We start from the raw sequence: 10,341 nt of genomic DNA, 5'->3' as shown, positions 1-10,341 counted from the left end.
AATTCAAAGTTTTGCTATAATTTTAAGTTACCATAAACTCAAAAAAAAATAGAAATTTCTATGAGGATGAAAATCCAAAGGAAAAAAAAAGAAAGTTGGCCTTATAGCAACATTTTCAAACCTGATTTTTAAAATTAATTTTATTCTTCATGAAATAAATTTAAAGAAAATTTAAATGCAGAAAAAAATTTTTTTCCAAACTCTTGCAATTCGTTTTTTCAGCAATAAAAACCTCCCTACATCATTGTTTCCTGAACTACTGAAGTTTAGGAGGAAGTGATCTGATAATCACAAACTGAACAATCTAATCACAAACTGAACAATCTAATCATCACGATCTGAGTTGAAACACATTTTAGTGTCCAGTTGGTTTGAGGAGGATATGAACACACTCAGCATGTTGCCAGCTTGAGTTCCAAACAAAAATTAGATGTGGGCTGAAGGTCCCATTTTATGAGAAAGTTGATCAAAATCACAGCTTTAATAGAACATACACCATCAGAAGGGAGTAAGAATGAAGAACTGCTTACCAAAAGCTACAAGGTGAGAATTTACATTTGAAAAAAAAGGGGTTTGGTTTCCTTCCGTTTTACAGACATCTAAACAGTTGTTTTGACCTCATGGAGAGCAGCCAAAAATAGGGGATGGTACTTTTTCAGTGAGTCCATTTTGATTGCAGGTCTGAAAGCAGCTTTTCAAAATGGCAGGTGAGGTGGTTTATGCTGAGGTACCACCCAAGGAAAGAGTACATTTCACTTCAGAAACTTCAGATACAGGTAAAAAAATGCAATAATGTTAATAATATTAATACCATTCATAATTTAATGTTGCTTCATTTCCCTCTGCTCGATGCCACGTTTCATTCTTTCTTAGATCATTCAGAAGTCATGTTGAAAGCATTTTGATAACTGTTAATAACCTCCCCTGTTTATTATATATCTCTTTGCTTGGCAAATTCATGTTTATTAATAGAATAAATACTGAATTCTAGCAAAAGTGAAGACTGACCTTTAAAATCTCATTCTGGATTTCAGTAGTATGGCTGAAATGTTCTGTTTCTGAAAAAAGTTAATGTTCAGACATGGAAGATATTTACACGGATTATTGGAAACTCATTGACAGCTGAATGGACTTCTTCCTCCTGCAGTACACTTCTATTTTATGTCTTAATTTGATTTCTTTCTTTGACACCAGAAATATTTTTAAATTCTAAAATGATAGTTCTGTTTCTAGTTTTTCTTCTCTTTCTTTCTTCTTTCTCTCTCTCTCTCTCTTTTTCTTTCTTTATCTGTCTCTGTCCCCCTTTTTCATTTCTAAAAGTTCTATGGCGAGAAAAATGCAAGTCAAATTTTAATAGAAGTCTCTGTAATTTTGAAAACTGTTAGCCCTCCAATTTGTGTATGACCTACTGATACCTTGAACTGTAAAACTGATTACTCAAAAATTTTATTTTCAAGTAATAAAGTGCAAAATATAGCCACTCATGATGGATAAAAGCAGGAAATAATTCATGTTTTTAAGACATATATTTTACCAGTATGAGATGCTTGGAAATTCAGTATCTAAAAATTTTTTGTGGACAATTATAAGGCTGAATAAGTAACCAAATTTCATGCAAAATATTTTTCTTATGCTTTAGAGTAGGACAGCATGGTATTTTGAAAAAAATCTTTTCAATTGCAATAGTAAAATATCACCAATTCTTGTCACTTCTCCTAATCTTGCATCCCTTTTGGTGTCCTAATAAATGCTTTATTTTAATATTATCCTAAAACACTGACTTCCACAGGCTGTTTGTAGTATCTTGCATGAAGAAATACTCTAAATTGATCTGGAATATGACATCTATTAACAGCATCGGTGTGTGCTACTGAGATATAGTGAAAAAACCTCACCTATCTTTATAATTAATATTTTTTCACATTCTTATGTTTATAAAAATTTCCATTCTTACAACCTCTCTCTTCGATTTCTGTGTGTTCCATTGCTTTCATACTTGAGAGCCCGAGTGCAGGAAACTAAACTCTCATCTTCTGCCAAACTCTGTTAAACTGTTCTGACTCCTTGGCAGCTGCACGAGAAAGATTTTTTTAGAAAGTTCTAAAAGAATGGGTTAGATTCCACATTTTTTGTAAGTCTGAGGTAGATCTCAGCAGCCCTGGCACCCTTAGGACGTTGCTTTTCTTCGGGCCAAAGCTTGGTGTTTGCCATTACAGAGAGTTCAGAGCAGGGATGTTACCTATCACCCACCTGCCTGAAAACACTCAAGAGACCTTGCGGTCTTAATCCATACATATTTGACATTAAGTCATTGATACAGCAAGGCTAAATTTGCTCCTTTGAGACAAAAATTATAACGTAGGCCATAAAAAAAGGGGTGTTCATACTGCCCTACCTGTGAGCATTTTCTTGTTACACACTTCAATGTTTGTGCTGCCTTACCTGATTTTGTTGCTCTAAGTTTGCTTTGCTTCCCCACAGCCACTACACTTGTCCACTAGTTAGCTTGCAACCTGCTTTTCCTCTGCCTTCAGCTTCTGCTTCCTTGACTTTTTACAAGAGGAGGACAGAGCTTTTAACCTGCAGGCCTGGACATGTCCTACATTTTGCACTGCTGAAATTTGCATTTGCTCGTCTTCCCCATGGCACTTCAGAGAAAAATCTGTTTGGTTTCTCTCTTAAGATTGAAAAAAAAAAACAAACAACAACTTATTTCATACACTTTCAGCAATCAAATTTGATGGAAGAAGCTCCTGGGAAATGAGGCAAAACATGCAAAGCAGGCAACCTCCAAGGTGTTGTGTTGCAGTTGATGTAAAAATATAGCTTCTTCCTTCCTTCTGCTGCCACACCTACCGAAAACTGCTGTGAAACATGTCCTGTCGCTCACCTACTCTGATAGTTCATCCTTGAATTTAATATCACCCAATGGAGGATAAACTGTGTCACAGGGCAGTTCCTCATCTCATTACACCTGCAGTTATCTTTCTAGTGTTACCTCTTCCCACAAGCTTTCCTGACTGCACAAAATTGCTGAATTGGGCCAATGGTCCTGTAGACATCCCCTGGGCAGTGAGATACCTTCTGGACACACCTTTAACTATGTGAGTTTGAAAACACTATCTAGGTGATGCAACTCAACTAAATAATAGAAGTCAGGTACCTAAACATCATCTTTGCCTTCCTTGGGCTTTCCATGCAGCACTGGCCACTGAAAGCCAAAGAATGGGTTGTTTTTGCAGGGATAGTGAGAGAGATCTCCGCTGTTCTGCAGTGTAAGCATCCACACGTAAGAACAGACAAGTGTGGGCAAGGCCTCCAAAGATAGGGAAAGCTCCTATGAGACAGGAAATCTTAGTTCTTATGGTTAAAGCAAAGCAGTTTTAGCAAGCTACATGCCTTCTTGGGAAAATGAATGGCTTGCTGCTGAAAACCCTGCTGCCAATTCCTCTTCCAGCCCACCTTGCACCTTATTGTTAGCTAATCTGGTGATTGAGCTCTTTTGATAGTCCAGCAGACGAGAATTCTCCACTACTGAGGCGAGGAAGGCAGAGAAAGTAATTTGCCAGGCATTTTCAGACTTTTGAGGAAACCCACCCTGACAAGATTTTTTGTGCTGTTGGTTGTAAAAATCTTGTAATACACAGTGAAGCACTTTTTTTACTGGGTGCAACCAGGAGTGTCACAACCATTCCAGTGGTTACTGGGGCATAGGAGGGTTTTCTACTCATTGACCACCAGAAAGGGAATGGGAAGATCTCTGTCCTGTCACATTTGAAAGCCTGATGTAAGACTGTAGAAAGTTCTGAAGTGCCTGCCTCAGGCTCCATGCATGGAAAGCAGTGACTGGAGGAAGATCATGTGATGACCAGCCATTAATAAAAATCTCATTTAAACACATGGAAGGATAAAATTGAGGAAGAAAAATCCGTGGATGAAATGAAAACAGTATGTTTATATTTTACATACATTTTAAAATTATGTTTCATTCATTAGGGATGGGAAAATAGCCTGTCTTTGCTCTATGCACATGCTTTGTTCCAACAGGAATTGTGCTCTTCTTTGTGAAAGAGGAAACAAGACAAAAAGCATATTTTGTAACCATGTACAAGATCTGAATTCAGTAGGAAAAAGTTTATTGAGAAATAAACAGGAGAAAAAATTAATTCACTGAAAAGAAGTTGTCATTGATTAACTTCTGCTTAGAGGTTGACAGAATGTATATATGTGTGTAAAAGAAGAAAAAATAGAATTATTATTAGAGTAGATCACTGTGTGACAACCTATGGTCACCTAGAAGGGTTTTTTAAAATTTTCATAGATTTAATGACTGAATAATATTGCCTTATTTTAATTTATTTTGAAAAACTGCACAGTAAGGCAATTATATGCATGAAGTCTCCTAGTAATTTCTTTTTAGCACATTTACTCAGTGACAGAAAAAAAAAGTAATAAAGCAACGTCTCTTGCATGTTGTTGCTCTTCTCACTTTCCCAGAGAGGGTCTGATGCTGCAGGGGATTGAGTGCAATGAGCATGGCAAGGGCTGGCCTTGGGCAGGTTCTAATTGCAACACTTTTTGTTCCTGCAGGTGATCCAATCACATATGCTGAGGTGAAGGTGGAATGGAGATCTGACAGACCTGACAGCACATCCAAAATTACACATTCAGGTACTGCAACACCGCAGGACACTTCACCTTTTCTCATTGCATTTTATCCTCTTTGTATATCTCTTTGTATTACACACAGTGGAGGAGTTGCTTAGGGCTAAGTGCCCAAAGAGATGTTGATATTAGGAAGAAATTCTTCTCTGTGAGGGTGGTGACACCCTAGCACAGGTTGCCCAGAGAAACTGTGGCTGCCCCATCCCTGGAAGTGTTCCAGTCCAGGTTGGATGGGGCTTGGAGCAACCTGGGCTAGTGGAAGGTGTCCCTGCCCATGGCAGGGAGTTGAAATGAGATGATCTTTATGGTCCCTTCCAACCCAAACCGTTCTGTATTTAAAACAAAACTGAGTTACTTTTCAAAGTGATAGCCAGGAAGCAAAAATTCTGGACAGTGTTTTGACAAGTGTCAGAAAAAATGTGTCTATCACTTCTTAAGTTAAAATTTTAAGATATATTAAATTTTCTCAAACTGTGTAAGTAAATTTTGTTCTGCAAAGTGAAATCATGTCTTGGATATGAGTTTTAGCTCTTGTGTGTGAGGTGAAAATGAAGTAGAGAATGAAAGAAAATATTCCATTCATGCAAGGTAATAAGAGCATTTAAGATATTTATAGAGAAAAGCGGTAGCTGCGGCAAATGCTAGTGGGAACAGGTATTTCCACTGGGGTTTTAATTTGGCCTTACAACAAGGAAAAGAAACTGAAAGCTTCAGATGGTTTTTCTGATTAAAAGTGGTGGTTGGGCAGATGAGAGAGTAGGACAAGTGGAGATCTCAATCTGGCTGTTACAAAGGCAAAACCAATTCACTGCTTTCATTGAAATGCATTTCATTAATAATGATTTTATCCCAGTGAATGCAGGATGGGACTGCAGCATGAAAAGTGTGGTCACTAATACAGTTTTGATATATGGCCATCGACCCATCTGGTTTTTAGCTGCCTTTTTATAGCCCTCAGTCCTCACTTCCTCCCTCTGATTCTGTCTACACTGTCCAGGTTTTCAGAATTTTGTTCAAGGAATATCAATATATGCTATAAATATGGAAAATTTTTATAGAAAAGCTCTGTCCCTTCACATTCTTCACTACAACCTCTTTAAAACCACTGAAGTCAGATGTATGTTCTAATTCTCCATTAGATTAGGGGGTGGTTTACATGGAAAGTATGAAGGAATGGGGATCTAATGAACACAAAGATCCTAGTCAGGATTACAGTTGGAGCAGAAAATGATGGAGACAGGGATTTAAAGACCATAGAAACAAGTGTTTCTTTGTTGTGCTTAAAAATTATGATAATCTGGAAAGAGTCTCTAGAATTTCAAATTACTTATAACACCTTTTTAAAGCCTGAATGTGAACTACAAGATTTCCCTGTGGGTCTTCAGTTTTGTAACCTCAGGAAAATAACACAACCATTGCAAGGCATTTTCCAAGGAAAAGGCAGGGTATATTTCAGAGTGGGAAGCACTGGCTGTGCTGTGTGCACATGGCAAAATGTTGACATGACAGGGTTGGCAAATCTGTGCTCTGCCACAGAAGGTAAGAGGTCACATTTTTAGGTGTTTTCTCAACAGCTATGATGATAAAAATTAGGAATGGCCAGGAAAAGGGCTCTTCTGCCCCTGAAAACATGATTTTATGTATGCACACAGGTTTGTATACATATAAACCTACATACATATACAGGTGTTAGATCTACAGCACCCAGTGTAACACACTCCTGCTGAAGGCCTGGTACAGTGATTTTGTATCCTCCCATAACTCAGAACAAAAGTTGACTTGCTTTCTGCCTGTGGTGAGACTCATGTCCCTTGTCCCTTTGGCAGTGACCTGCTTGGAGAACTCACACTGGTGTTATGTTGTTTTCGCTCTGGTCTTCACTGCAGTGATTCTGTTCATCACTGTCATCCTCTTGGCAGTGAAATGTCCCAGCCTCTCAGGTGGACGCTGACGTCTTGTTGACACACAGGGTAAGCCATTTTTAACCGTGTCCTATTTTCATACAACACATTTGCATTTATCAGATGAGGTGCAAGGAAGCTCCCAAACCAAATGCTGGGTTGTTCAGAGAATCACAGAGGATGCTGAGTTGGAAGGGACCCACAAGTCCAAGTCCTGGCCCTCCTGGCCCATCCCCAAGAGTCACACCATGGGCCCAAGAGTATCATCCAAACACTCCTTGAGCTCTGTCAGCCTTAGTGCTGTGACCACTGCCCTGGGGAGCCTGTTCAGTGGCCAGCCACCCTCTGGTGAAAGAGTCTCTTTCTGATATCCAACCTAAACCTCCCCTGATACAACTTCAGGCCATTCCCTCAGGTCCTGTCACTGATCCTCACAGAGAAGAGATCAGTGCCTGCCCCTCCTCTTCCCCTCACAAGGAAGTTCAGTCTGGGATTTGAAGGCAATCAGGATAACAGTTGTTCAATTCAGACTAGGAATGGCAGTGGACAGAGAAATCCTCAGAGAAATCCTTCCCATCCACATGTAGCCCTTACATAGAGCCACAAAACATGTTTAATCGCTCTTCCAGGTCGCTCTCCCTGGAAGTTGTCACTGAGTGGCTCCCTTGTGATAGCTACATGACCAGACCTCCATCCCAAAGCATCCCAAGTCTTTCTATGGTTCTCATGGCACAGAGGTACCCTCTCTTTACTCATAGGACCCTCACAGCAGGTTAATCTTCAGTGAGATTCTCTAATTCTAGTAACTTTTGTCTCTTTTATTTCCAGATAACTCAGCCCAGGAGGGTTCTGCTTGTTCAACAGAACAGGACATAATGCTTGTTTTCTTTTACATGATTTTCTCTGAAGAGACTTGTATGAAAGAAGACGTGCCATCAGTCCAATCACTCTTCAGTTATGTCATCCCAGATCTCTGTTAAACCTCTAACCTCTCCATATCTGGGCAAGACATATATTAACTTTATTTGGAGTTTTCTTAAACCTATAATACCAGCAACCATCCAATTATATCAATGTGTGTAGCAAGGCCTGGGTTCAAGCTGCTGCATCAAAAGTTGGATTTGGGTCTTGTTTAGACTACAAAAATGACCCGATGGACTGCTTGGAGACCTACATTTAATTTACATCTGATTTGATTCTGCAATACTTTGCAATACAGATAAGCTTTTAGATTGCATTATGTGCAAGTGCAAAAATTCATGGACAAAACAGGGAATGTCAAAGGTTGCACTGATCTTTTTTATAAAGCCCAGGTTTAGACTTGATTTTTCTTCCCTTGACAGCCTTCAGTGATATTTGTATGAGAGGGCTATTGAAGATGCAAGAAACTATATTCATTTAGTAGAGAGGTCTCAGTCTCATCCCTTCATTGGCTTGAATAAAATTATTCTGTTCTATTTGTCCAGAAGAGTGTCTCACAATATATTCATTCTGTCTTGGGGCAATAATTAATTTTGTATTCATTTGGGGTTTTTTTTCCCCAAATGCTGTAGCTTCAGTTAAAACAGAGTCCTCCTCTGGATGCACCCCAGGTTCAGATGTATTTGTTGGTAATTATTATTATATTGTCTGGTTTTATGTTATTTTCAGTTCTTATCCATTATAACTTCTTTGGGGCAGGCTGATATCAATGATTTGCAGACCCTGAGCAGGAGGAGGCTGCATAGCAAATATTTCTATAATTGTTCCTTGCATCTAAGCTTATCTGTACTTAACATGTGTTGTTGCTGTTGTTAATGTACCCCATCTCTATAGTGAAATCAATAAAGGGATTTAGTCAAGCACTTGATACGCTGGTGTTTGTTATTATGTTAGTCAGACAGGAAGAAAAATAACATTTAGTATTTGTATGACCTTCGAATTGTTGTCATGAAGGTCCTGGCACCTAAGAGCCAACCATTTGCACTGGGGGGACAATGGGGTAAGCACCGACAATGGGGTCTGCGCTGGTTTAAAGGTAAACCAGCAGGGAAATGAACTCAACTCAAAGGAGAGATTATAAGTCAGAATAACAATTTAATAAAATAATACAATAAGTACAATTATACAGATAAACAACTGGTTTTAACCCACAAAACCCAAATGTATAACCCAGCACCCTGGGCCATGAACAGAGTGGTGTTCTTTGGGCCCCCTGAGTCCAAAGTAAAAGGAGAGGGGAAAACCTGTTGGTGAGAGTGCTGGTGCAGTCTGGTCAAGAGTGGTGATTGCAGTCCAGTCGAGAGTGACAGTTGCAGTCTGATTGAAAAGTGGTGGTTGCAGTCCAGTCGAGAGTGGTGGTCTGCAGTCTGGTTGAGAGCGGTGATCTGCAGTCTTCCTCTGGATCCCACGAGTGGTTCCAAAGGTCCCAAGACTCCAAGATTATATTTTCTCCAGTTCAGGCAGGAATGCTCAGTACTTCCCTCAGGGCGGGGAGTTCCACAAAAGAGTGTGAGGAGAGGGAGGCATCCTCCTATCTTGCAGGCCTCTTAACACCTAGTTTGTAGCCTGAGGAGTCAGGCTGCTCTGGGCAGAAGGTGTAAATAGTCTGTTGATACCAGTTTCTGGGAAATGGCATGGAAGGCTGTAGAATACACAGTTTTGGGTTACACCCATACAGTGATGAACTGATCCCAGCTGTTCTAACTAGGACAGGGTCACTGGCCACAGATATGACATTGGGCATATTACACATGACATCAAAAAATAAACATGTGATTGTAAATCTGCCACTGAGGAGCTGTCTCTCAGCTTTGTTTCTTGCCCCTGGAGGTTCCTCAATTTCTTATATTGCATTCTCTCTTCCTCTGGCTGCAGGCACAGCCTGGAGCTGTGAATGACATTGATTGCTGCTGCCCACGCTTGGCTGGGTTTTTTCCCCGGCCTTTCAGCCATTCTCTCATCCCCTGGCTGAGAAGCCCCATCCCTTTTATTCCTGAACACAGTAATGAATGTGTTAATTAATTTAATTAATTAATTAATTAATTAAAAGAATGCAAACAAGCCATTAGATGTGTAATCTGCAGGACCAGCAGGAGTGACAAAATCCCTTTGTTTTGACCGGTTTTGCAGGGAAGCGAGTTTATGGCACACCTGTTTTACAGATCTTGCTACTCACCCTCTTTTTTTTTCAGACTTAACCTTGCCCTTCTCTCTTCAAGAAAAAGATACAGCCCAGAAATCCCAGAAAGCCAGAAGCTGGAGCCAAGACACAGGCAAAAATAAGAGACTTGACATTTAGCAAGTGGAAGGTGAGCAGGTAGAAATATTAGGTGGGCAGTAGAAGAAAGCACAAGGTGAAGGTAACATGAAGCAATCAGTGAGGTGTCAGAACCAAATACTTTTAATAATCCTACATTTTTTTAAATAGTTGAATAAGGCTCTATCACAGAGGAAGACTCCATAACCAGTATGTCCAGAGAGTACCATCTCTTTTACCCTTCTGCTTGCAAATATCTTCATCCAACAGCCTCTCAGTTACCCTGGGTCATGCACTCCTCAGATTTATACAGTCTGGAGAGAGAAGAGGGGAAATTTTATGGTAATTTCCAGGATATTTGCTTCTTAGCTTGTCCCTTTGTCAAATATAAAGACAGATAGGACTAAGGGGTTTTATTGTTTCTAGCTTTTTTCATCATCCTAAAAATACTAAAGATTTCATGTCTGGTCTCCTAGTTTAGTCAAAGAATCTCTTGGAGGTCTGAGAGATGAGGTAGTGTGCTATATTATGCTGGAG

The 10,341-nt window shown here is 39.7% G+C and overlaps 1 long non-coding RNA gene across 1 annotated transcript; it reads left to right on the top strand.

Annotated features, from left to right (window-relative positions):
- Window positions 1–707: 707 nt before the first annotated feature.
- Window positions 708–8,350, top strand: LOC108641519. Its single transcript, XR_001922037.1, has 4 exons — window positions 708–776; window positions 4,591–4,671; window positions 6,492–6,635; window positions 7,395–8,350. It is a non-coding gene; the product is annotated as an uncharacterized LOC108641519 (long non-coding RNA).
- Window positions 8,351–10,341: the final 1,991 nt, after the last annotated feature.

Source organism: Manacus vitellinus, unplaced genomic scaffold, assembly GCF_001715985.3.
Source record: "Manacus vitellinus isolate BGI_N305 unplaced genomic scaffold, ASM171598v3 scaffold_66_pilon, whole genome shotgun sequence".
Classification (NCBI taxonomy): domain Eukaryota; kingdom Metazoa; phylum Chordata; class Aves; order Passeriformes; family Pipridae; genus Manacus; species Manacus vitellinus.
Note: the sequence above shows the minus strand (reverse complement) of the source record. Positions and strands in the feature narration are given on the sequence as shown.